Raw genomic sequence first — 23,126 nt, 5'->3', positions numbered from 1 at the left:
CCCTGATCTCGGGGCAGTACAAAGTTAAGGAGGCCAATCAGGGAATAGGGAAGGTGTGGCTCAGGAACACAGGAACAGACACAGGAACAGGGGAAGGAGCCAATGGGGTCTAACAGCTTTTTAAGGGAAGCTTCTTGTGTCTCCCTAGACCAGGGAATGCCCCCTCAGGGTCTCCACAATTCCCTGTCTTTTATATTATTAGGAAAGCTTCTCTGAAGGATCAACTGAATCAACACAAAATGACAAAAACAATCAAAAGCACTCATAAGACAATTGTTCAAAATGGAAACAATTCTGAGTTCCCAACGTGCCAACAGATTTCTTGGAGTGGCTTAGATCTGGCAGGAGTGATGCAGGGTTTGCTTAGCACAGTTTATCAGGAAGCTGAGTCACACACACTGAACCTGTGGTCCATGGCCTCCTCACTGCCATCGTGCAGCAAGGAGGCCCAGAGGCTGCTGAGCTCTGGGCCTGGCAGGGATGAACACAGCAGCTCTGGCCATTGCCAGCTCCAGCTCCAGCAGCTCACAAGAGGAGACTCCTTCCAGAAGCTCTGCTGGCTCCAGTGTGGCAGACCAACAGAGCCCACTGGAAGCCACCTCCATTGCAGCCACCCCCAGCTGCGCCCATCATCACTGCAGAGCAGGAGCTGCCCCAGAGGAGCCGCGGCCGGAGCTCAGGGCAGTGGCAGGTCCCTGTGCCCAGGGCAGAGCCACAGAATTTCTGCTCCTGCCTGGGACAGGGGCTGCTCACCCTGGTGTCCCACCGACAGGAGGGATCCTGGGCCCCAAACTCTGCCCAGCCCTGCAAAAGGCCATCCCACCAGCAGTGCCGGCAAGGTTCCTGCAGCCATTCAGTCAAATCAGAGGAAACAAATGTCTCTGTAGCTGACACAGTCTCTGCACACAGCTTTCTCCCCCTTCCCCTGGTGCCTTTCCCTGGCTCCAGGAAGAGCTGCAGGAAATGCTGTGTGAGCCATGATGATGGAAGAGCTACTGATAAAAACATTGGGGTGATGCTTTCAGAGGAGTCAAGAATGGAAGACCAACCAACCTTCCAGCCAATGGTATGCCAAAAGTTTCCGTTCTTTAAATAATAGACTGCAATAAATTAGTAAAAAGAAAGATATGGAAACAAATTAAATCTTCCACAGCTGCTGGCTTTCCTCAGGCCCCATGGTCTATGTATTGCTAGACTTACTTCATTTAGGCAGAATATTAACTGCCCTGACTTGTTGGAGACTGACCACAAGGTCTCATCTGTGGTGAGCAGTCACTGAAATTAGCTCAGCAGAGGCATCTTCAGCTGTCCAAGTGTAGCAGAAATACATATTCTCTGCTTCATGGCTGTGTGGCAGCACCTGCTGGTGTGGATGTGTGAGCGTTGCTTCATGGATTACCCCTGGGAAGGAATTGTGTGCACAGGCACAGTGTGATGGCTTCGATCTCCTCTAATTACTCCAATCGGTTGATGGCCAGAACTTTTAGGCAAAAAGCATTATGACAGAATAATTTAGAATATTCTCCAAACTACTCCTGTGGTTTTGATTTTCTTACTGATTAGGATCAGTGTCTGGCCTCAAGAAATCAGTCCAGAAAGAACAGGCAAACTTCAGCTTGCAAGTTAGAGTGCAAGTCATTAATCTGCCATTTTTGCAGCATGTACAAACAACGTTTCAACATATTTGCAAAAAGATCTCTTAGTTCTTGCTATACCTATCCAGAACCTAACTCTCCCTTTGTTTTAGTTTGATTTGAGATCCAAGCTTGATATTTTTCTGGACAGGAAAGTAAGAACCAGCTGCAAATACAGACTACAAGTGTGAATCTATACTGCAGGAACTGAGCTGTAGCTTGGAATTAAAGGCAAGGAGTGATGCCATGGTAAATGTGAACGTTTAGTGCTGGCAGAGGAGCATTCTGCAATGCTCCACCAACCCATGGTTCACATTGCTACAAACTCCCTTTCTGGTGTTACAAAGAGTGTTGAAGAGCTGACTGTAAGTAAAAAAATTAGCCAGAATGTTAATTTTTGTTAATATGGCGAACAATGACTATCTAATACTTCAGAGCTCATAGAAGTGAGTATTCAGATTTCCACTTAGTACGTGCTGGCAGTTTTAATTTGAAATCAACGTGTTTATCCAAATCAAGTTATCCATAGGAATTAATTTGCTCTATGATCTACCTAAAAATGCCTCATTGTCTGATAAGTTTAGTAGAAATTTGCAAAGTCAACAGTCCACAGATTTTCATTTCTTGTTTAGTGGCTATTCTGCAGGAAAGCTTTTACAGACTAATCCGTTTGGATGTAATTAAAATGCCAGTACATTTCATCTAGCCATTTTGGTATTAGAACAAAACCATACGACTGCACAGCCTTTTAAAAAATATTTTAAAATAAGTTTTCAAATCAACAGTCTGAGTTGATCTGAGTTGAAAAACTCTACCAACCTTCAACTCCATTGGAAGATTTCCTTGTCACCCTGTGAATCAACTCTACATTCAAAAGATTAAAAGTCCCCATTATGGTGGTTTTGGTATGGTTAGGAATTGGAGAAGGATCTTCTTCCTTCTCAGCTCCATGCTGCAGTGCCTTTGGGATGTGGCCTGCTGGCCGTTGTTTGTGCAGCCCTGGTGTTTCTCCATGAGGCAGAAAGTGCAATTGCATTTCCAGCCCAGAGCCCGTGAGCAGTGGGGCGTGCAGAGCTGTGCCAGACCCAGGCCAGCAGCTGTGCCCCCAGAGGGTTTTGGTTCCTGCCCAGGGCAGCTGGTGCATCTCTGCTGTGAGTGCCTCCCCTTCCAGGTGCCCATGGACAGCAGGTGCAGGTTTCTGCACAGGGCACAGAACAGGGTGGGGATGTCTGCTGGCAACAGAGTGCAGTGGAGAGCAAACAGTCCAGGATGGTCCTGCAGTGTGTGACAGAGAACTCCTGACACAGCTGTGACTGAGCCAGTGAGGGAAGGCACTGCTGGGCCTGCTGTTTGTGAGGAGAGAAGGGCTGCTGGGTGACAGGAGGGCTGGAGGCGGCCTTGGGCTCAGTGATCACAAAATGCTTGTGTTTGATTCCCAGAGAAGGAACGAGAGATGTTGGGGAAGTGTTGACCTGCAACAAATTGTGAATTTGTTAAGCTTTAACAGGCAGTCTTAGTCGTACCTTCCCTCACACCAGTGGTTAATGTGTGCAAGTGGATGTCTTAGCCTTGAGAATAAAGACAGTGGGCCTACTGAGGAGGTAGCTGCAATGCATTGAAGGAGAAGAAGGCTCTTAAACATGGAAGGAGAATTTGGGGAATGGGATGTTCACCACATGACCACCAGAGACCTTTAAGAGACCCCCTACTCTAAATGTCAGTAATTTTGGGGAAGTGATTTAAACATGTCAAATACTTTGTGAGAATGTTTAGCCTGTGAGTTTGAGCAAAATAATGAATAAAAGTAATGAAAGTAATGTCTTAGTTCCATGGATACTACTACGTGGGTGTGCATGGTATAGGGAAGTGATTCCTCACACACCCAGCACTGAAATAAAGTAATGCCTCTTTTTTCACACTGAGCTGGCAGTATGGATCAGCCCTTCTTGGTAACTTTCATTTTGGTCATTTCTATTGAAGCATAAAGAATGGTTGAAATGAAATCTTTTCCAGCTGTTTTCCATTGGTTTACCTGTTTGAGGGTTAAGATTCTGTGCTGAAGGTGTCCTGGGTGTGTGCAGAGCAGAGCAGCCCCACACACCCCTTGGCTTGCCCACAGGTTTTCATGCCTTGTTGCCAGGTGTGCCCAGCTGTGGCAGCAGAAGGAGCCCGCAGCGCAGTGGGCACCGTGCCCTGCCCAGCCGGGGCTCTCTGGCACAGAGCACAGCAGCGCCAGCACCGTTCAACCCGCTCCTGCCTTGGCTTCCCCTGGCACACAGAAGCCTCTGGAAATCAGCACCGCCAGCGGCGTTCCCAGCTTGGAGCAGCTGCTGCTGGCGGGCAGATGCTGCCAGTTCGACTGCTGCCAAAGGGGAAGAAAGGCAGAGATGTACACGCACCGGAGCCCTGGGCATGTCCAATAAAGGTGCAAATATGTGGGGAAATTTGTTAGGAAGCATTTCAGCTGTGATGCCAACAGTGGCCTCTCTCCTGGTTCTGTGTGTTCCAGACAAGTAATGCAATGGTTGGCTCTGACAATTAGGAAGTAGATGTTATGTGGATGTTCAAATGTGTAGTGATGGTATTGTAATATATCCTCCCATAGTCCTCTTTCCCGTCCCCCTTGTAATAGCCTTGGGAGTCAGGGCATTTGGTGAGGGCTGGCTTGTGACCAGCAGGCAGGGTGTAACAACACCTGACCTCCAGTCAGGATGCAAGAAAGTAATCTCCACCAATGGACAGCAGAGAAAGAGTTGACTGACAAAACTTTTAGAGGGGCTAAGGGTATAAAAGGCAGAGCATCCTTTTTGTAAATGACCAGGGGGCTGCTAGTCACAGAGACTCCCAATGCCATAATTTTTCTTATTCAATCCATTGTTATGGTTTACTAAACCTTTAAAATGTTAAAAGTGAGAGTAATTTCTCACATATGCAATGCTGTGGGCCATTGTCTTGGTCTGGTTTCCTTTGCTTGGGTCCCATCTGAGTGCTCAGCTGGGGTACAGGCTGTGGGTGCTTGGGGCACTCTTGAAGTTACTCTTGGATCCCTTGAAAAACAGGGTTTGGCCCATGAGGGGAATTTGTGCTACTTGTGACAGACAAGAACTTCCCAGGCTCTTTTGTGTTTGCTGTAGGGAAGGTTGGTTATTGCTGTGCATAAACTCACAGACCAACATGGAGCGTTTGCTTTGTGATGTCAGGGCATGGTTGCCACGTTGTCATAGTGGCATCAGAAGGTTGCCTTGGTGCATGGAAGGCCTGAGTGTCAGAGCAGCCCAAGGTCTGCTGAGAGCAGGAGTCCCCTCCTGGTCCAAGCTTTTGTCAGTGGGAAGCTGCCCACTGACAAGAGGCTTGTTCTTTTAGTGTTGGGGCAAACTTGCACAACACTAATAGCGTGATTCACCACCTCGCCAAAGCAGCTTTTGCTGCTTATGGCATGTCCTTTTCCATTTATTACATTACGCAATTTACATGTAAGTAGAGGTTTCCCTTCTGCTTGGTTAGGGTGCAAACTAACGTGGCTTTTGTATGTCTTCCTGCTCTTTCTTAGTGGCTGAGTTTCTGATTTTGAAACAGAAAGAGCATTAGGATGCCACTGGTTTGGTAAAGCTCCTGTCAAGAGGTTCAGCTAAAAAGGGGGTGTCTGTAGCCACAGGGGCAGCATTTGCAAGGGAACCTGCAGGGCTTCCATTCCCTCCATGGGAGAGTCTGTGGCAGCAGAGTCTGTCATTTCCTCAGGTTGCTGGGACAAGCAAGACACCTTTGAAAATGTAGACTGGCAGACCTTTTTGGAATGCCTTTTGAAATCTCTGCAGTTGTTCCCAGGATTCAGGGAAAGCTTCTTTCTTTCTCAATTTTGTCATGAAAGGATTTAACTGTCTAACTTGACCCTTTACCAAGTGCTTAACTAGTGATTCTCTTTGCAAGGAAATGCAAACTCTAAAGCAGTGAGTGTCTGCCACAGCTCAGGAGGATTTTGGGCAAGCATTTCTGGGCAAGCATTTCCAGCAAATTAAAGAGAATTAGTGCATGCAACTGATTAAAAAAAAAAAAAAAAGACCAGAAGGGGTGGATTTAAAAAGCTGTTTTATGTGCTTTCTAGAACAGAAGTATTGATTTTTAAAGAACAATTTGCATTTTCTTGGTCATGTTTGTATTCATTTACTGGCTAAACAGGTTGAAGTGTAGGCAAAAGCAAGAATATTATCCTGATCCCTTGCTGGCTGTGTGAATGAAATGTGTCTCCTGGAGGGATGTTACAAAATGGGAAATCTTCTCTGTTTGGGTTGACTTGTTCTGTTTGATTCAGCAGCCCAAGCAGTTTTCTCACACCATCTGGTTCATTTTCCCTGCCCACTACAGGTCACCTGAAGCGTGTATTCAGAGGTGCTGACCCTGAGGTGAGTGATAAAGGAACATCTCATGTTCCTGGTGTTTAAGAATTGTGGAGCAAGCTGAGAGCTTGGCCAGTAGCAATAGAGTGTAGAGAGCCAGCTAGCAAGGCTGAAAGAAAATCCATTTTCATGCCTGAAGAAAAATAACAAAGTCCGAAATGGATATTTTAAATTTCTATATCAGAGCTTTGAAGAACTACAAGCCTAGTTTTGAAGAGAGAACCTTGCTTGCTGAAGGCAGATAGGGTGGAATATTTACATAGGAGCAATTTCCTGTACAGTTGAATTAGACCATTTTAATTTAGTCAGAGTCCCTTAGAATTCTATTCCTATTAAACTTTATGATATCTACTTGGAACATGAGGTGGTAGAACAGGAAGGCCATCTTGCAATGGTGCCTGCTGTATCTGAAGTGCAATGGGCACCTTTGTGGCTGGGGAGCTGCGTGGGCCCAAAGGACGCAGGGCTGGCGGCCGTGAGCAGCTGAAGATGAGGCAGCGTGGGGCCAGGGGGCCAAGCAGGCCAAGGGCACGGTGGCTGTGCCAGCAGCAGTGGGGCAGCAGGAGCAGGGCAGTGAGCGTGGCCTGTGCTGGGCAGCGCTGCGGCCACAGCTGGAGTGCTGTGTGCAGCTGTGGGCCCTGGGAAGCAGAAATTCATGGAGGGGCTGCAGCGTGGGCACAGAAGGACAGGGGAGCTGGGCAAGGGGTGCAGCACAAGGCCAGGGAGGAGGTGCTGAGGGAGCTTTAGCCTGGACAATGGGGGCTCTTGAGGGACCTTCAGGCAGACTTCCATAGATCCATGCCATAGATCCATAGAGCCAATGCTCAGCACAGGGGCTGTTTCCCTGCCAAACAACCCCTCACTGCATCCAAGTGCTTTAGACACTTTCATAATTTGTTTGTTTATTTGTTTGTTTGTTTGCTAGAAGGAGAAACCTTGTGTAATTTCTCCTTCTCCAGGGAGCTTTTTCTCAATCTTTCCTGCCCTTTTCCAGCACTGGCAGAAACACATCACTTTCAGGTTAACGGCTCCCGTCTCTTTTGGCTGCCCAGGGAATCAGTGTGTGTTGTGTTTGGGAATTGAGCAGGAAATCAATGCCCTTGCATTCCAGCTGGTGTTCAGAGATTAGAGGAGCTGGAGGGGCTGGGCTGCATTTCTGATTCCAGCCACTTCAGCACCATCAGTGTGGTCAAGTCCATGAGAAGAACTTGCCCAAGCACAGATGCACAAATAGTGCAGTTCCCAGAAATGCTCTGGGTCTGATTGCATTCCATAAGGACCCACACACTCCAGATTCCCCAAGAGTGTGGGTTACTGAAGCAACAGGAGAGCAAGTTCAGGATGGCTGCTGACTGGGGCACTGGCTACCAAATTTTGATGTGTGTAGCAACAGAGAGGACAGTAAAGGGAGATTTCAGTAATGAGATCTGTCTGTCTATCTATCGATCTGTCTATCTATCAATCTGTCTAATTATGTGACATTTACATAATTGAATGTTCCTGGCTCTGGTCCAAGGCAGTTGGAGGCGCAAAAGTCACCTAAATCATCCCTTTCTGGAGAGGATTGGAGACATGTTCCCTTGACCCATTCTGAGTAGGCAGAGACGTTTCCCCCTCCAGAGATGGTGTTTTTTTCCCCTCAGTGCTGTTTTCCTCCTCCAGCCTCTTGTGCCCTGAAGTCTCCAGTTAATTAATTCTTTAAACTTCTGCCTCTCCTAGAGAGGTGGACAATCCCATGTTTAGGTGGTGTTTGGTGACTCTGGTCATACATGCCATGCCATACATGACACATGGTTTCCTTCACTGGCATCCCCAGGGCTGTGTAAGTGCATTCGTTAATGGGGCCTTATGAGAAACACTGTTACTGCTGGTCAGAATTCTCTGTTGACAAAAGAGGGAGAAGAAACACCTTGGTCGTCCTCCATATACTGAGGTGGCCACAGAGGCTCTGTGACCTCCATCAGAGATCTTTGCATGCATCCTCATCTCCTGAATGACCCGGTTTTCTAACAAGAGTGTGGATGTCAGGAAGGAGGAATGCTGGTGCAGGCCTGAAGAGAAGGTGAACTCCAGAAGTGTCTCTCACAAGGAGTGAGCTCACCCAGGAAGCCCCTGCAGAGCCAGGATGGAGCTGTGGGACAGGGCGGGGTGTCAGTCACTACTGAAAGACAAACAGGACATGGCAGAAGCAGAGGGAGGCTCTCACCAGACCCTTGAGAAATGCCACCCCTTCCCTGTCAGCTGCCTGAGAGGCTGTTGGAGCTTCAGTCCCAGATGGCCCCTGATTGTAGGGCCAGGGGCACTTTGGAATCTGTGCCTCCCCTCGGGCAGAGAACAAGCCAGGAGAGCAGCAGCACAGTGCTTTGGGAACGTGTGAGCCCAGCAGTCTTTGAGTCTTGGCCCACAAAGGGCATGTGGGAAGTTAAAACCCATCTCCTCTTGCTTTCTGTGCAGGTGCTTCTAGAGAAAGAGCAGGAGCACACTGCCTCATCTGAGCTGCCATGCCAGACTCAGGGAGAGCTGTTCCCTGCCCAAGAGCAGGAAGAGCAGCTCAGGCAGCAGGTGGAAGAGCCACAGGAGAATGGCCAGGTAAGACTGACTGGCCAGGGCACAGAGGGAAGGGCAGGAAGAGGGGCATAAACCGGAGCTCCTGGGACTGAGGAGGCCAGGAGTCCCACAGGCACTGGAAGGACAGAGCCTTGCAATCTGCAGAGATCAGCCCTGGGACAGGAGATTTGCAATGGAGGCTGATGTGGGGAGGGAAGCAGAAAGAAGTGGCTGAATAAATGTGATTTGGAGGCTGCAAGAGGAAAAAGCTGAGCCTGATGGCAGCTCCCAGTCACTTACTCTGCTTTTGTGTGTACAGAACATCAAGGCAGAGCCACAAGCAGAGCTGCCCAAAGCTCAGAGTGACATCATGGCAGTGAAGAGAAAGAACAAGGAAGACATGGGAAGAATTCAAGAGGAGAATCTCCATCAGCAGAGGGGTGATCAACAAAACCAGGTGAATGAAAGAGTGGCAGCCACTCCACTCATGAAATGTCCTCTCTTTTGTTTGTTAGAGAACATGAAGGAACAGCTGGATGCAGAGCTTCAGACAGCTCACAGTATGATCAAGGCAAGGCATAAGTGGCTGGAGGAAGAAATGAAAATCTTCAGAGAGAAACTTAATCGCTTCCGTCAGTCTCTGCAAAACCATGTGAGTGAAAGAGGGATGCAGCCACTGCAGTCACCAATCTGGTGGTTTCTGCCCTTCTTGCCTTTCCAGTGCAGAGCAGCAGGGAGTGGGGTGATGCCTCTGAGTGCCATGCTGCTGTAGTGTGTGTATCACAGTCACTCTGAAGGGCATTTCCTGGTCTGCTGAATCTCAACTGCTGCCCTGGACAGTGAAACTTGTCCTTTGGCCTTTTGGCCAGCAATCATCCAAATTGATTCCTGCTGGCCTGTTCCTGCTCTCCTTTTTTCTTGAGGGGTTTTTACAGTGGAACTTGGTGACCAAGATGGAGGATTGAAACAAGCTGTTGTATCCCCTGTCAATCTGTTCTTTGCCTTTCCTCACAGTCAATGATTCCTGGCTGACAGGGACAAGCTGTAGTGTCTGACTGCTTTGTTCTGTTTGACTTGAGGTGCAAGTGTTGACATCTCACCGGGCAGCCTGCGAAGACTTCCAGCCAATGTCTGGCAATGAAGGACCCCAAGTTAGGAGTGAGGCACAGGAGCAGTGCCCACCAGAAATGTTTCAGGTCCAGCACATCATGGGCTCTGAACCTGCTGCCGCAGCAGCATCACCTCGAGGAAGCCCTTCTGTGAAACCTGGGAACTCAGGCTCGGGCAGATCCTGGGAACAGGAGACTGGGGAGGAGTACCTGGAGCTGCTGGGTATGTCTGGGGTGTTTCTTATCTGAGGGACAGTGTGTTGTGTGCAGATGTCAGCAGAGCTGTACCAAAGGCTCCTCCTGAGTTTGGTGTCACAGGGCCATTTAGGAGTCCCCAGAGGCAGTGCTGTGCTCCGAGGCAGCGAGAGAGCTCTGGGTGTTCCTGCTGCATCTGAGGGCACCTGGGACTGGCTTGGCTTTGCTGAGCTTCCCTCTCTGCTAAAGGCTGAAGCAGGGATTGTTCTTGGATCTGCAGAAGGCTGTGACCTAGCAAATGATCTAGGCAAGTCCTGTGTGCTAGTGGCCAAACTGAACAGAATTTTTAGCTTCCTAAATTCTCCTTAGATGCCTGACTTCCAACCAGTCATTAGAGCAAAAAAACTTCACAGAAATGGACTGGCTTTGGAGTTTTGTCTTTTGGGTTGGGTTGTTTTTTTTTTTTTTGGGGGGGGGAGGGTGGCATTGCTTTTGTGTTGTTCATTTTTGGTGGGGGTTTTTTGTTGTGTTTTTCTCCATCCTGAAGGAGCCCTTCTACCCCACGTCTTACTGATGTCACTTTTTATGACTGTTACTGTTACCACTACTACATCTGCAGTTTATTTTCATGAGAATGCTATATTTTTGTCAATAAGAGAATGCTATCTTTTTGTCAATAAGAACTACTTTGAAAGAACATCAGGTTACAGGACAAATAGGGAGCACAAGGTGTTTTCCATGTGCCCCCAAAGAAAAACCAGAGACTTTGATAACAAACTTCATTTAATCTTCTAGTTTTATGCTTATCAAGATGTGTCCAGGAGACACATCCAAGTGGCGTGATCAGAGAAAAGTGTACTGCAGGCATTTCTCAGGAGAGAGCCTCCTGCCCAGCCATGGTATATCCCTCGGATCCATGGCACTTTTCCATACCTGATTCCCACTCTTTCCCATGACTGTTAGAATCCTACCCATTGGCCCAAGCCCTGCTGAGATCAGTCTCTAGGAAAACACATCAAGCCCTTTGTGATTCTGCAGCACAACCCAATGAATCTGCTTCTTGCCCGTAGGAGCTGCCAGTGCTGTGCTCTCAGATAAGACCTGGTGGGGCTGAGACCAGAGCCCAGTGGATTCTGTGTCTGCCATCACCTGTTGGGACAAAAAGGGCACTGATCTGCGCCTCAGTGTGGCTGATCTCAAAGCCCATCCTGTTGTGTCCTGAATGGGGGCAACAGCTTGTCCGGGGCTCAGGCTCACTCTGGCTTCTTCCCATCAGTGCCTGTCAGTGCTCATGCTTGGGCTTTGCCAGCCTTGTTGTGCCAGCTGCCCTGTCCCTGAGGGCCGGAGGGACTGCAGAGGCTGGAGCCTTCCTTAGCTGGGAGAGGGGCATCTTTGAGCTCAGCCTGCTCATAAACAGGTCAGGGTCCTGATGCTGAAAGCCCCGCCAGGATAAGTTACAGCTTGAGCTGCTCTGGTGTACAAATGGGAAGGCATTCCTTTTGCAAATTGCTGAAAGGTGGGGAAGATGTCTTCCTCTCCTGGGATTGCACGTCCCTGTGCTTTGTTTCCTGTCAAGAGAACTCTTCAAAAGACTGTACAAATCAGTCTCTGTGCTGGCCACCTGTGCTGCAGAGCTGTCTGCCTGGTTGTGGTCGTTGTTACCCAGCTGACCACAAAGGGCTCAGAGCTCCAGGCGCTGGGGCTGCCTTTTGTATCTTCTGGAAGCTGGGATCTCTGCTTTAAAGTCAGCATCTTGCATTTTGTTTCCCTCAGGGAGAATGGTGAACTCCACTGAAAATCCCCTGATGAAGTACATCCATCTGAAATATATTGGCAGCGGGTGAGTCCAACAGCAGTTACTCCTGCACAACCATGGGCCAGGTGTTTTTGGGGTGGAATGTCTATCCAGCGTGAAGTCAGGCCAGCTGCAAAGATGATCACACACTGGGGATAGATTGTCCCATCTCTCAATGCTGCTCAGAATTTGTGAGTGGGCTCAGAAGGCATTGTCAGAGAAGCCTTGCTACCAAGGTCTTGCCTACATCAAGGAACAGGACGTGGAAGATCTCCTTGTCTCTCAAGTGTGGGACAGCTCTGTGGTAATTTCTTTAGCATTTTTTGTATGTCTCAAAATCATACTGGCACACTAATGAAAAGAGAAGGAACTTGCTTGCCTGAAAGAGCAACCTACGCCCTATCAAAGTTGTGAGATAACAGTTCCCAGGAACAATTCTTTCCCCTGGTTTGAAGAAAGAAACACTCTGTGGTCAGGATAGGAACCACACCGTTCAGACAGTGAAACCCAAGAGGAAAGACTAACCTCCCTTTAGAAATTGAACCCCAGTGCTTCAGGAACAGGCCCAGTGCCCATGCACTTGAGAGGAAAATGCATCATCTGCCTTCTGGCAGAGTCCTCCTGCATCCCGCAGGTTTTGACACTTCCAGCAGAGATCTCCTGTGTGGGCTGGCTTTCACTGCAAGATCTAAACAGCTTCTCCTTTCTCTGTTTCTGCTTTGTTTCTAGGGGTTATGGAGATGTTTATAGAGCACTCGACACTGCCACAGGAGGAGAGGTAAACGTCAACAGCCCCTGCAGGCTCTGCTGCACTCGAGGGCTTTCCCCTCTGGTGTGAGCTGTGGCTGGAGCTCTGGGCAGAGCTGTACTGAAAAGGCACAAGAAGCACAGACTGGTGCCAGCCCATAAAACACATTTGGGACTTTGTCCTCCTCAGCTGCCGGAAGGAAGGCATGGAGGGCAGCAATTCCTTTCAGAGAAGGACGCGCTCACTCGCTCTCCATTGCTAAAACAAAGGTGGTGCCTGCAAGCACCTCACTGCTCTTTGGGGCTACAGCTTCAGAATCCTGGATTCTCATTTCTGGCTGCCAGCAAATGCATCTGAAAGTTACTGGTAGTTCCTTAGCCACCTGCAGTGCTGCACTTGGGAACTGCACATAGGGAGAGATCTGCAAGGCGGCCCTGAAAGCCCTAAGCCCTGCCCATATCACAAGATATATCCACAGAGTATCAAGGCATGGATTCCTTCTTCTGAGTCCCAAACAAAGCAGCAGAGAGTGTGGACAGAGGTTTGTGGGTGATAGCTGAGACACCGCTGTTACCAAATGGTCAAGGCAAAATGTCAGTGCCCCCACGTGTCCTGTAACTGGTACCCAAGGGAGCAGAGAAATGGGCTGTTGGAATGTCAGTTCCTAATTACTGCAGTGCCTAATCACAAGGCAGTTTGGCACAGCTCATCTGCATCATTGCAAAATCACTCACTCCACGTGCCTTGTGGTCTCATGCCACCAACCTCCCAAGTTACTGATTTTCAATGTCATTTTAGGTGGCAATAAAAAAAATAAATCTTCAAGGAGTGAGGAGGAAGGAGCTAACCTTTAATGAAATAATGATCATGAAGAGATATAGGAGTCCCAATGTTGTGAATTATTTGGACAGGTGAGAGGTCATGGTCTTATCCTATGGATGTGTGTTTACATATTGCAAACATGAGAGGTTAAAAACCCACTTTGGTCAGTGGCAGCAAGCAAAGCTGTTAATTTTTATTTATTCATATTTCTCTACTCATCTCCAATGGATGAGAAGAGAGTGCATTTTGTCTGCATGAGTCTTCCCTGGCACACCTAGTTTGATATTTACTCCAAAATTATTCAATACCTGGATCAGCTGTATCTTCCTAAGTCAATAGCCTCAAAGTTCACTACCTCCACATTTATTTGGGATTGATTTTTTAAAGTTTCTTAAGTGCAGATGAACCATCCTAAAGTGGATTTCCCTTGGATTGTTGTCCCTCCCTGCCATTGCTATGCATGCCAGGAAGACTAGGTGCTTATTTCCAGAAACACCATGCCTGAAATGTTTTTCATCTGGGCTGTTTCTAAACTGCACTTTTCATTTGCTGCCTATCTAAGACATCTCCTTTTTCACAGATGAGTCTTTCTCTTTGAGACTGCACAGATTGCAAACAATGCACAGCCAAGAGGGAATATCTATTCCTTTGATTCTGTCCTTGTCACAAAGGCATCTGGAAATAAGAAACCTGGAAGCAAAAAATCAACATAGCCATGCATGTTCATCTCTACCCCCTTGTTTCCTTCTTTCAGCTACCTTCTGGGCGAGGAACTCTTGCTGGTTATAGAGTACATGGATGGAGGTGTCCTGACCGATATCATCAGCCAGACCTGCCTGTCTGAAGATGAGATGGCAGCCATCAGTCGGGAGGTCAGCAATCCCAGCTGTGTTTCCAAGGCCTTGGGCAGCATTGTCTGGGAAACAGGGGCTCAGAACAGGAGAGGTTTCCTGTGCCCAGCTTTGTTTCTGTGTTGCTGCTATTCTATGGGCAAGTAAAAGCATCTCAAGTGAAAGGCCTGCCAGTGCCCCTGCACTCCCTGTACTCAGTGCCAGTACTCCTATCTCCTGCTGTTGTATTCTTGCTCTGTCTCTTGTATTTGTGTTTGCTGTTCTCCACCTTGCCTCTCTAAACGTTTGCCTGGAGTCTGTCTTCACTGCATTCCTTGCCTTTAAAGCCAAGGTGCTGGTGGCAGGATTTGAAACAAACAGCAAAGAAAAAAGAGAGAGACTCGTTTCTCTCAGTCCTCAGCTAAAAAGGATCGGAGTGCAGCCAGAATGCTCTTTGCTTCTGAGCACATGCACTGCAGCAGGAGTCATCCTGGCTGGTTGGCAGGGGACAGCCTACAACAGCAGGTGCTGTTGCTCTTTCAAAAGCTGACATGCCTTTCCTCAGAAAGGTCCTGCTCTGCAAGTGTTGGAGCAGCAAGCTCTTCTTCTCAGTGGCCATTACCGTTCTGCCATTACTTCCCATTCCCCTGGAGAGGGAATCTTTTAGATTCTTTGTTTCCTTTCTTGTGTGATGAAATCACATCACTCATTTTTGGCCTCCTGTTTCTGTTTTCTCCCTCAGTGCCTGCAAGGACTGGATTTTCTTCATTCAAACGATGTGATCCATCGAGACGTGAAGAGTGACAACATCCTTCTCAAAACTGATGGCTCTGTCAAGCTGGGTCAGTATATTCTTGGTCAGGTGCAGCATTCCAGGGATGTGGGTGTGGGGCTGCTTGGAGTGACTGCCAGCTCCCCAAAAATGGTGCTGGTGGCAGTGCAGGGACCCCTGCTGCGAGCTGAGGGCACAGTTGCAACGTGCACAGAGGTAGAAAGAGCCACAAGCAGTCAAGAGTGGCCTTGCTCTGTGTGTGTCCCTTCCAGAGGGAGGGAGTTACAAGTCTAAAGTTTCCAAAGAACAAAAGCCACTGCTGGAGGCAGTGTAAAAAATGGGGGGATTTTTAAAGTCACCAATGCCAGGAGATTCAACAGCACGTTTTCAAACTTCTACTGGGGAATTCTTTTGCTTGCTTTTCTAATTGCACAGAATTCAGATAAAACCACTATTTTGTTTTCTCTTTAGCTGATTTTGGCCTCGCTACTCAGCTCAGCCCTGAGCAGAGCAGACCATGCTTGGTAGTCGGAACTCCTTGGTGGATGGCGCCTGAAGTGGTGACAGGTCAACCATATGGCCCCAAAGTGGACATATGGTCTTTTGGAATTGTGGGAATTGAAATGATAGAACAAGAACCTCCTTACTTGAGTGAAAGTTCTGGCACGGTAAGGAGCAAATACTCATTGATCCCACTGTCTTTCTCACCTGTCCCATGTCCTGTGTGCCACTGGACAAAATCCCATTGCCATCTGCTGGAACTACTTCCACCAAGGTCCCCTCCTACAAATGTCCCTGCAACACATCAGCATCTGCTGTAGTTTTGGTTGCATCAGTGGGGGAAATCAAGCCTTACCACATGCAAACAAACTCCAAACAAACTCTATTCTCAGGCAACACTTTCCTTTGGGTTAGTGGTTCCAGTTCTTTTGTCTGTGTAGATGGCCTTAATAACAGGAAAAAAGCATCTTAAAAGTGTTGTTATCTTTCCAGAAATGAAGGAAGGAAACCCAAACCCAACAAAGTTTCTAAACCCGTGGTCTTTAGAGAGGAACCTAACCCTGTGTGCAGTTTCTTCTCACTGGGAAACATGGGCATGAGGGTGTAATGCACAGAGTCTCTTCTGCTTCTTGTGCAGTGCTGCTGAAACACTCAGTGTACAAGTTTAGGGCAAATTTGTTAAAGAATCTGCAAAGGAGGGCCCCTCCAGAAAGCGAAACCCACACGGCCCCTCCCCCCAACCGGTTCGGGAAAAAATTCCTCAGAGAAAGGTGGAAAGAACCTGTTTATTTGACTGTCCCCGCACCCCCCAGCACACAAAATGAACAATACCCGATGACACCGCTCTGAGAAAGATGACAAAATCAGAAAGTCTCTTTCGGGGGGTGGTTGCTCTGTTCTCAGTCCCTCGGGCTCTGGGCCAGCTGCTGCAGCCAAACCTTCGGTGTTCCCGGGTCCCAGTCCGGAGCAGGTTCAAGATGGTCACAGGAACAGGAGAGGAGAAACAGTCCAGGAAGCAATGTGGACTGTTTAGCTAGAACTAGCTAAAAAGCAGAGGCAGAAAGCAGAGCAGAAGCAAGAGCAGAAAAAGAGAGCAAGCAAAAGCAGCAAGCTGAAGCTGGAAGAAAAAAAACAGCCTTATGTACCGCTTTCCTCTGTGTGCCTGATAAGAGAAACCCAAACAAAACTTCCACTCTTCAGAGCTGGTCTTAAAGGCACAGAACAGATGAATGGGGATATACAAGCATCATAACGTCACCCCAGGACACTCAGAGACCCTGTTTCTCTCCTAACCCAAGCAACATTCTGCACGTCACCAAGCCAGAGCCTGGTGATGCAGAGAGCCTGCCAAAACCTCCTTTTTGTTTCCTGGCGCTTTCTGGGATGAGCCTACAATTTATGCATTGTCTTGAGTAGCCAAATGACTGGAGGGTGACCATAGTGATGGAACCTCTACTTCTTCTGGCCTAGACAATTTTTCTTTTGCTGCAAAAATGGGAAGCTGAAATTTTCAGACTGCTGAGAGACAGAGCTGCAGGTGGCTTCTGAGTACCCAACCAGGCATTTTCATCCCAATACATTTGTGCAGGCATCTTAATGTGTCTGTGTTGAAGAGGAGATTGTAAATGTTTGTTTCCCTACCTGGGTATGAACTGATGGATTTCCTTTCTTTTCTTCCAATTACCATTGTTTTCAAGAACAGCACAAAAAGCTTGATGAGTTTTGTTCTAGGGCACATGCGCTTAAAGGACCAACAAGCACTGCAGAGATGCCTTTCATGTACTAACCCTTGAAATTAGTATAGCAAAGTCCCTCTTCCAAAAAGCCTCTCAAGCTGGCATGAATCCTCAGAGATGCAAATGTCCTTTTGCTGATGTAGTTCCGACTAACTACGTCAGGCAATGAAATCAGCTGCCAAGGCAAGATCTGCGGGATGGTGGAAAAGCTGTGGCTGCATCGGGGTTTGGGTTTTTGGTTTGTAAAGGAAAGTCATCTCTGGGTCTCTGCCAGGGCAGAAACTGCCACTGAAGAACAGAGGTTAAACACAGGGATCTGGGAGAGCCTTAGAGATGTGAAAGCAGGAGGTGGAGCCTGGTGTCTCCTTTTTCTCCAGGCTACACACCTGATAGCCACAGTAGGGACTCCACAGCTGCGGCAGCCCAAGCTCCTCTCGGCTTTGCTGCGTGACTTCCTGAGCTGCTGCCTGCAGACAGACGAGGAGCGGCGCTGGTCTGCCAAGGAGCTCCTGCAGGTAAAATGGGAAGGGGCTGCAGGGGAAACAGGCTCTGAGGGAAGGGCTCCTCCTCCACTCAAGTCCAAGGCAGCAGATGAGCCCCCTTCCTCCTCACCTCCACTCTTGCTGCTCTTCAAATGAAAACAGTGAGGAATCCTAGACTGGGCTGGGCTGGCAGGGCCCTGTAAATGTCCTCTGGTGCAAGTGTCCTGCAATGAGCAGGGACATCTTAAAACAGATCAGGTTGCTCGGAGCCCTTTGCCACCAAAGCTGGAATGGTTGCAGGGATGGGGCTCCTACAAGCTCTTGGGGCAAGCTGTGCCAGGGTTGCACCATGCTCCGAGTAAACAAGTTCTTCCTTAGACCTCTGATTAGATGCCTTTGGTGTTTAAAAATATTTGTCCATATCCTATTGCAACTGGCCCTGTTAAAAAAGATGTCCCCCACTTTCTTCAAAGCCACTCTGAAGTCTTGGAAAGTGGCAATAAAGTCTCCCTGGGGCCTGTTCTTCACAAAACTGAATAACTCCAGCTCCCTCTGCATTTCCTGACAGGAGAGGTGCTCTGTCCTCTGACTATTCCTGTTGCCCTCTTTTGTGATTTGGTGGAGTGTTCAGTTTTATCTAAAGGCAAAAGAATTGAAGTAGAGCAATGCAGGGTACAGGGACATTAAATGGTGGTGGAGGAACCCAAGGAAGCCAGTCCCAGCCTAGGGGTCAGAGATTTGGCTGTGGGCAGGAGGGGCTATGGGGGGCCCACTCTGAGGGGCCCTGGTTTGTGCCCCCCAGCCCACCCTTAGAGGTTTCTGCCACACAAACAGGGACAGCTGGGAGGGACTTGTCCCAGCCCCGTCTGCTGCCTGGCACGCTCAAGCAGACGGGAACTGCGCCAGGGTTACTGCCAGGCTGTGTGGCAGAGAGGGAACTGCAGGGCCCAGTGCCACTGGGCTGGCCCTGCTGGGAAGGAAGGTGCCATCCAGCACACGAGGGGCAGGGCATGGAAAGGCAGACACTGCTTTCTGTCCCTGTGGGAATTAGCACAGTGCCCATCTTTCAAAGGCAGGGGCCTGTGCGAGTCATTGGAGTTTCCTGAAAGGAAGAAAACCCAGGGACAGAAAGCACCATTTCTAGAGCATTGGCAGGGAAAAAATCCCAGCATGATGAAGAAATCACAATAAAAGATGAGTGGGATTCTGGGCCAGGTTTGCCTGTGATGGCAATGTCTTGCACACTGGGGATGACTGGGGAGCAGATGGTCCCATTGCTCCTCTTTCTGGGTCTTTCCAGGAACTTGATGTATCCTGATTGAGTCCCTGAAGCAATGAGCTTGGAAAGTAATGGTTCACTGTTCTTTGTTGTATTTTTTTTTCCGGTGGACAGCATCCATTTGTAACTTCAGCCAAGCCACCATTCATCCTGGCACAACTCATCAACTCTGTGAAGAAGACGAATAGCCCTAATCCTAAACCTAAACCCTAACCCTAACCTTAAATGCTAACCCAAACCCAAACCCTAACCCTATCCCTATCTCTAACCCTTACCCTAAACCCAACCCTAAGCCTAAACCTAAGCCTAAACCTAAGCCTAAGCCTAAACCTAAACCCAAACCTAAGCCTAAGCCTAAGCCTAAGCCTAAACCCAAACCTAAACCTAAACCTATGCATAAGCCTAAGTCGAAGCCTAAGCGTAACCCTAACCCTAACCCTAACCCTTACCCTGGGAGACGAGAACATAGCAATCATGTCAAGATGTTATCTCTGTTACCAATTTAGAGTAGGATTGTAGAGTAGGGTTGCTAAAGAGATTTGTAGCATATAATTATAGATTAGAGTTGTAATTAATAAAGTTTCTGAAACATCAACTCACTTGGAAGATTCTCCTCCTTCTGACCCCTTCAGAAAATTCAACATTTCCTTCTGAATTACCAATTGTTTTTTATTGGTGCTAAGTCACACATGTGGCTTCTTTTGTATGGTTTTATAAGTGAGGAGGGGACTTCATATCATTCATCCTCTCCAGACCGCACTGCCTTTGGAATATGACCCACTGGCTGGTTATGGCACAGCTGTGGTATTTCTAGTTGAGGCAGTAAGGGCAATGGCATTTGAAGGCAAAACCAAAGGAAGAATGAGGCAGCCCAAACATCTTGTGCAGATGCAGGCCTTCAGCTGTGACTGGAGAGCATTGGGGTTCCTGCCACTTGGATTTGTACCCCTAAATGCAATAATCTCTTTGGCTAGAGGAGAGCCTTGCTCAAGTGAGAAAGCAGAAAGATCAGAGAGGGTGCTCGGGAAGGTCTCCTGTGGTGCAGAGCTGTCAGCGCCTGTGAGGTGAGAGCGGGCCCGGCCTTGCCCGGGCTGGAGCCCCAGCAGAGCCCCGGCAGAGCCCGGAGCAGCCTGAGCCCCAGCAGAGGCAGGCTGGAAGGAGGCCCTTGGAGCTGCAAGAGGCAGCAGCCGGGCCCTGGGTGCCTCTTCCCGGGAGCGGGCGAATCCTGCGCTCTCAGAGCCCAGGTGGCAGCTGGCTGCTGCCGAGGGGAAGCGCAGCCGTGCTGGGCACAGCCCGGCCTGGAGACATTGGCTGTGTGGAGTGTGCCCAGGAGCAGAGAAAGGCCAAGGGCAGCCGCGGGCCGCTGGGCTGGCTGAGGATTCCTCCTCTTCTGCCGGCTGCCCTGCAACTCCTGGCAAAGGCCAGCAATGTGTGCAGCACTCTGGGCACCGGGGCAGGGAGCCGGGCTGCTCGGCAGGCTGGAGCACAGGGCAGCTCCTTCAGGCCCGGCACTTGTGCCAGCGAAGCGAGGCCAGCGTGAGGCAGGGACAGCTTGGCAGGGCCCATCTGCAGGAGCCAGCGCCTCACGCAGCTCTGGGAGGAAGCGCCTGCAATCCTGCAGGTCTGCACTGAGCCAGAGCAAAGGTGTGAGATGCAGAGTGTTTGGCAGAAATATTCAGGCCCACCAGGTTAGCCTGCTTTGTGCTCTCTGGTGCACAGCAAGCACTGTACAATGCAACTCTGAGCTGCTGGGAGAGAGGCACATTAGGGATGTGCCTGAGGCTTGTGCTTGAGGGGTGAACTGATTTGGAAGGGGGCAGAAGGGTTTCAGTAGGCAATTTGTGTTTTCTTCATTAACTTCTGAAAGAAAGTCATAATGTGTTGCACACAGGTAGGGTTATTAGAAAAGAAAGGCCTTATAAAATCAGGCTTTGCTATAGTAAATTCCCAGCTAGCCTGTTACGTCTTCTACGTGCAGCCAGCTAACTTCCAATGGGAATAGTCATGAGTTTAGTTAGCACAACAAGCTGTTGTGCTAAGAAAACTGTTTGCATCTCTAATAAAAAAGAAATCAGTCCCATGAGCATCCATGAAAGAAAAATGTAATCACCCGAGTAAGAGTGAGTCTTAAAAAGAGAGAGTCTTAACATGTACACACTAATACACCTTCTAAGCAATAAATTGTGTGGCAAGGAAACTACCAGCCAGTTGAAGTTGAACACGAGTCTGTGAAAACAGTATAAAAATGAGTTATGTGAATAAAGAATTGGCTTTCCCTGCATGAAGAAACTGAGTCCCAGCTGCTTTATTGACACAGCAATGTGGCTTCACTCAGCAAAAGCACTTGCAGGGTGTATTGATGAAACACTTGTGTTTGATTCTCAGAATAGGAAGGAGAGGCATTAAGTCTAACAAACAGGGCATAGTTATTGAAGATGGAGGGACAAGACCCATCCTTGTTGATCAGCATCGACTCCGTTTATTCACTCAATCAATCACTTTTTATAACCGTGTTAATTAAGTTCCTGCATATTGCAAACCCGAGCTCACAATAGGTCAGAGGTAACACACCAACTCCTCCTTATGTTTCCAATACTAAGATTTGGGTTCTCAAAATTATTTTTGCTTTCCCAAAACAGCCAAAGATAGAATATCTACTTGTTATGAGAAAACTGCCTGAGAACTCTGATAGGCAAGGTTCTCAAGGTCTTCATGTTTGTCACTTCTACTTGTAATTAAAAACAACCTGAGAACTTCTGCTGTTTACAGAAACCGGCTGTGAGAATTTTACTCCTCACAGCTGCCTTCTAAGCCATTTCTGAAAAAATCTCCAACACATAGTCTTTTGAATTCCTTTAGCTTTAACAGGAGTGCTGAAGCCTGTATTCCCCCACTGCAGTGCTTACTGTGTGCAAGTGGCTATCTTGGCCTTGAGAATAAGGAGAGTGCTCCTGCTAAGAAGGTAGCTGGAATGCATTCAAAGGGAAGAAAGTGTTTTATGAGGCTCTTGACCACCAAAGGAGAATTTGAGGAATGGGACTATTTCCCAAATGACTGTGTCAGGAACCAGAATCGTGCCCGAAGCCCTGCCGTATTTGATCCATGTTTGAGCAGGTTGACAAGACAGTGAAGAAAAATGTCTTGTTTAACAGGTGGGACCTTGACCCTAGAAAGAGAAACAATGTTTTGGTCAATTGGTGGGCAATCAAGCTCTGAAAGGGGAACAATGCATAATGGAGCCCTTGGTGGCAGAGAGTCATGGAGTCATCCTGAGCCATCATCTCACACGCCAGGCATGTGTGAGCCAATGCTGTAACTGGGAAAATTCCACTCCTGAGCAGGAGATACAAGGCCTGGTTCTGAGCTGGAAGGGTGAGAAGGATGAGATGCACAGTGTTTTGATCCAGGGGAGGTCCTGGAAGTGCACTGCCTACCTGCTACCTGCCCCTGCTGCCGAGCGCCACGCTCCAACTCCTTCTCCTGCTCAGCGGTTTTTTGGGAATCCAGGGGTTGGTATGTATTATTTGCTACTGCAACTAATGGCATAAATTTGCAAGCTCAGTTGTGTCTTAGGTTCTTTTGTGCATGGATCTCCTCCTGAACCTGTGTCAACGACCAGCAGGGACCTACAGGACACTCCTATTCTGATGTCAGCAAATTCTGAGAAGTGATTGAAATATGTCAATAAATTTGAGGTAATGTTTAGCCTATGAGTTTCAGCAAAGTATTGAATATGTCTTAGTTCCCTGGATAAAAACTGGTAGGTGGGATTGCTGGGTGTGCAGGGCTTAGGGAAGTTACTCCCTGTGCACCCAGCACTGAAATAAAGTAATGCCTCCTTTCTAACCCAGAGCTGGCAGCAGGGATCAGGCCCTGCTTGGAAACTTTCATTTTGGCAACTTCTGTTAGCAGGTAAGAAAGTCAAAATAAAACCTTTTCCAGCTAGTTTATCCTTTTAGTCACCAAAGCTCTGTGCCATAGGTGGCCTGGGTGTGTGCAGAGCAATGCAGCTCCCACAAAGCCCTTGGTTTCCCCACAAGTTGCCAGTTTGACTTCTTCCAAAGTGAAAGAAAGGCAGAGATGTACATCCACAGGAGTCCTGGCCATGTCCAATAAATGTGCAAATATGTGGGGAGATTTGTTAGGAAGGATTTCAGCTGTTATGCCAACAGAGCCTTCTCTCTTGGTTCTGTGCATTATAGGTGAGTAATGTAATAGCTGGCTCTCACAATTAAGAGATAGCTATTATGTGGATAGATACTATGTTCAAATGTAAAGTGCT

Source organism: Zonotrichia albicollis, chromosome 26 (genome assembly GCF_047830755.1).
Source record: "Zonotrichia albicollis isolate bZonAlb1 chromosome 26, bZonAlb1.hap1, whole genome shotgun sequence".
Classification (NCBI taxonomy): domain Eukaryota; kingdom Metazoa; phylum Chordata; class Aves; order Passeriformes; family Passerellidae; genus Zonotrichia; species Zonotrichia albicollis.
This window is presented reverse-complemented; position numbering follows the sequence as displayed.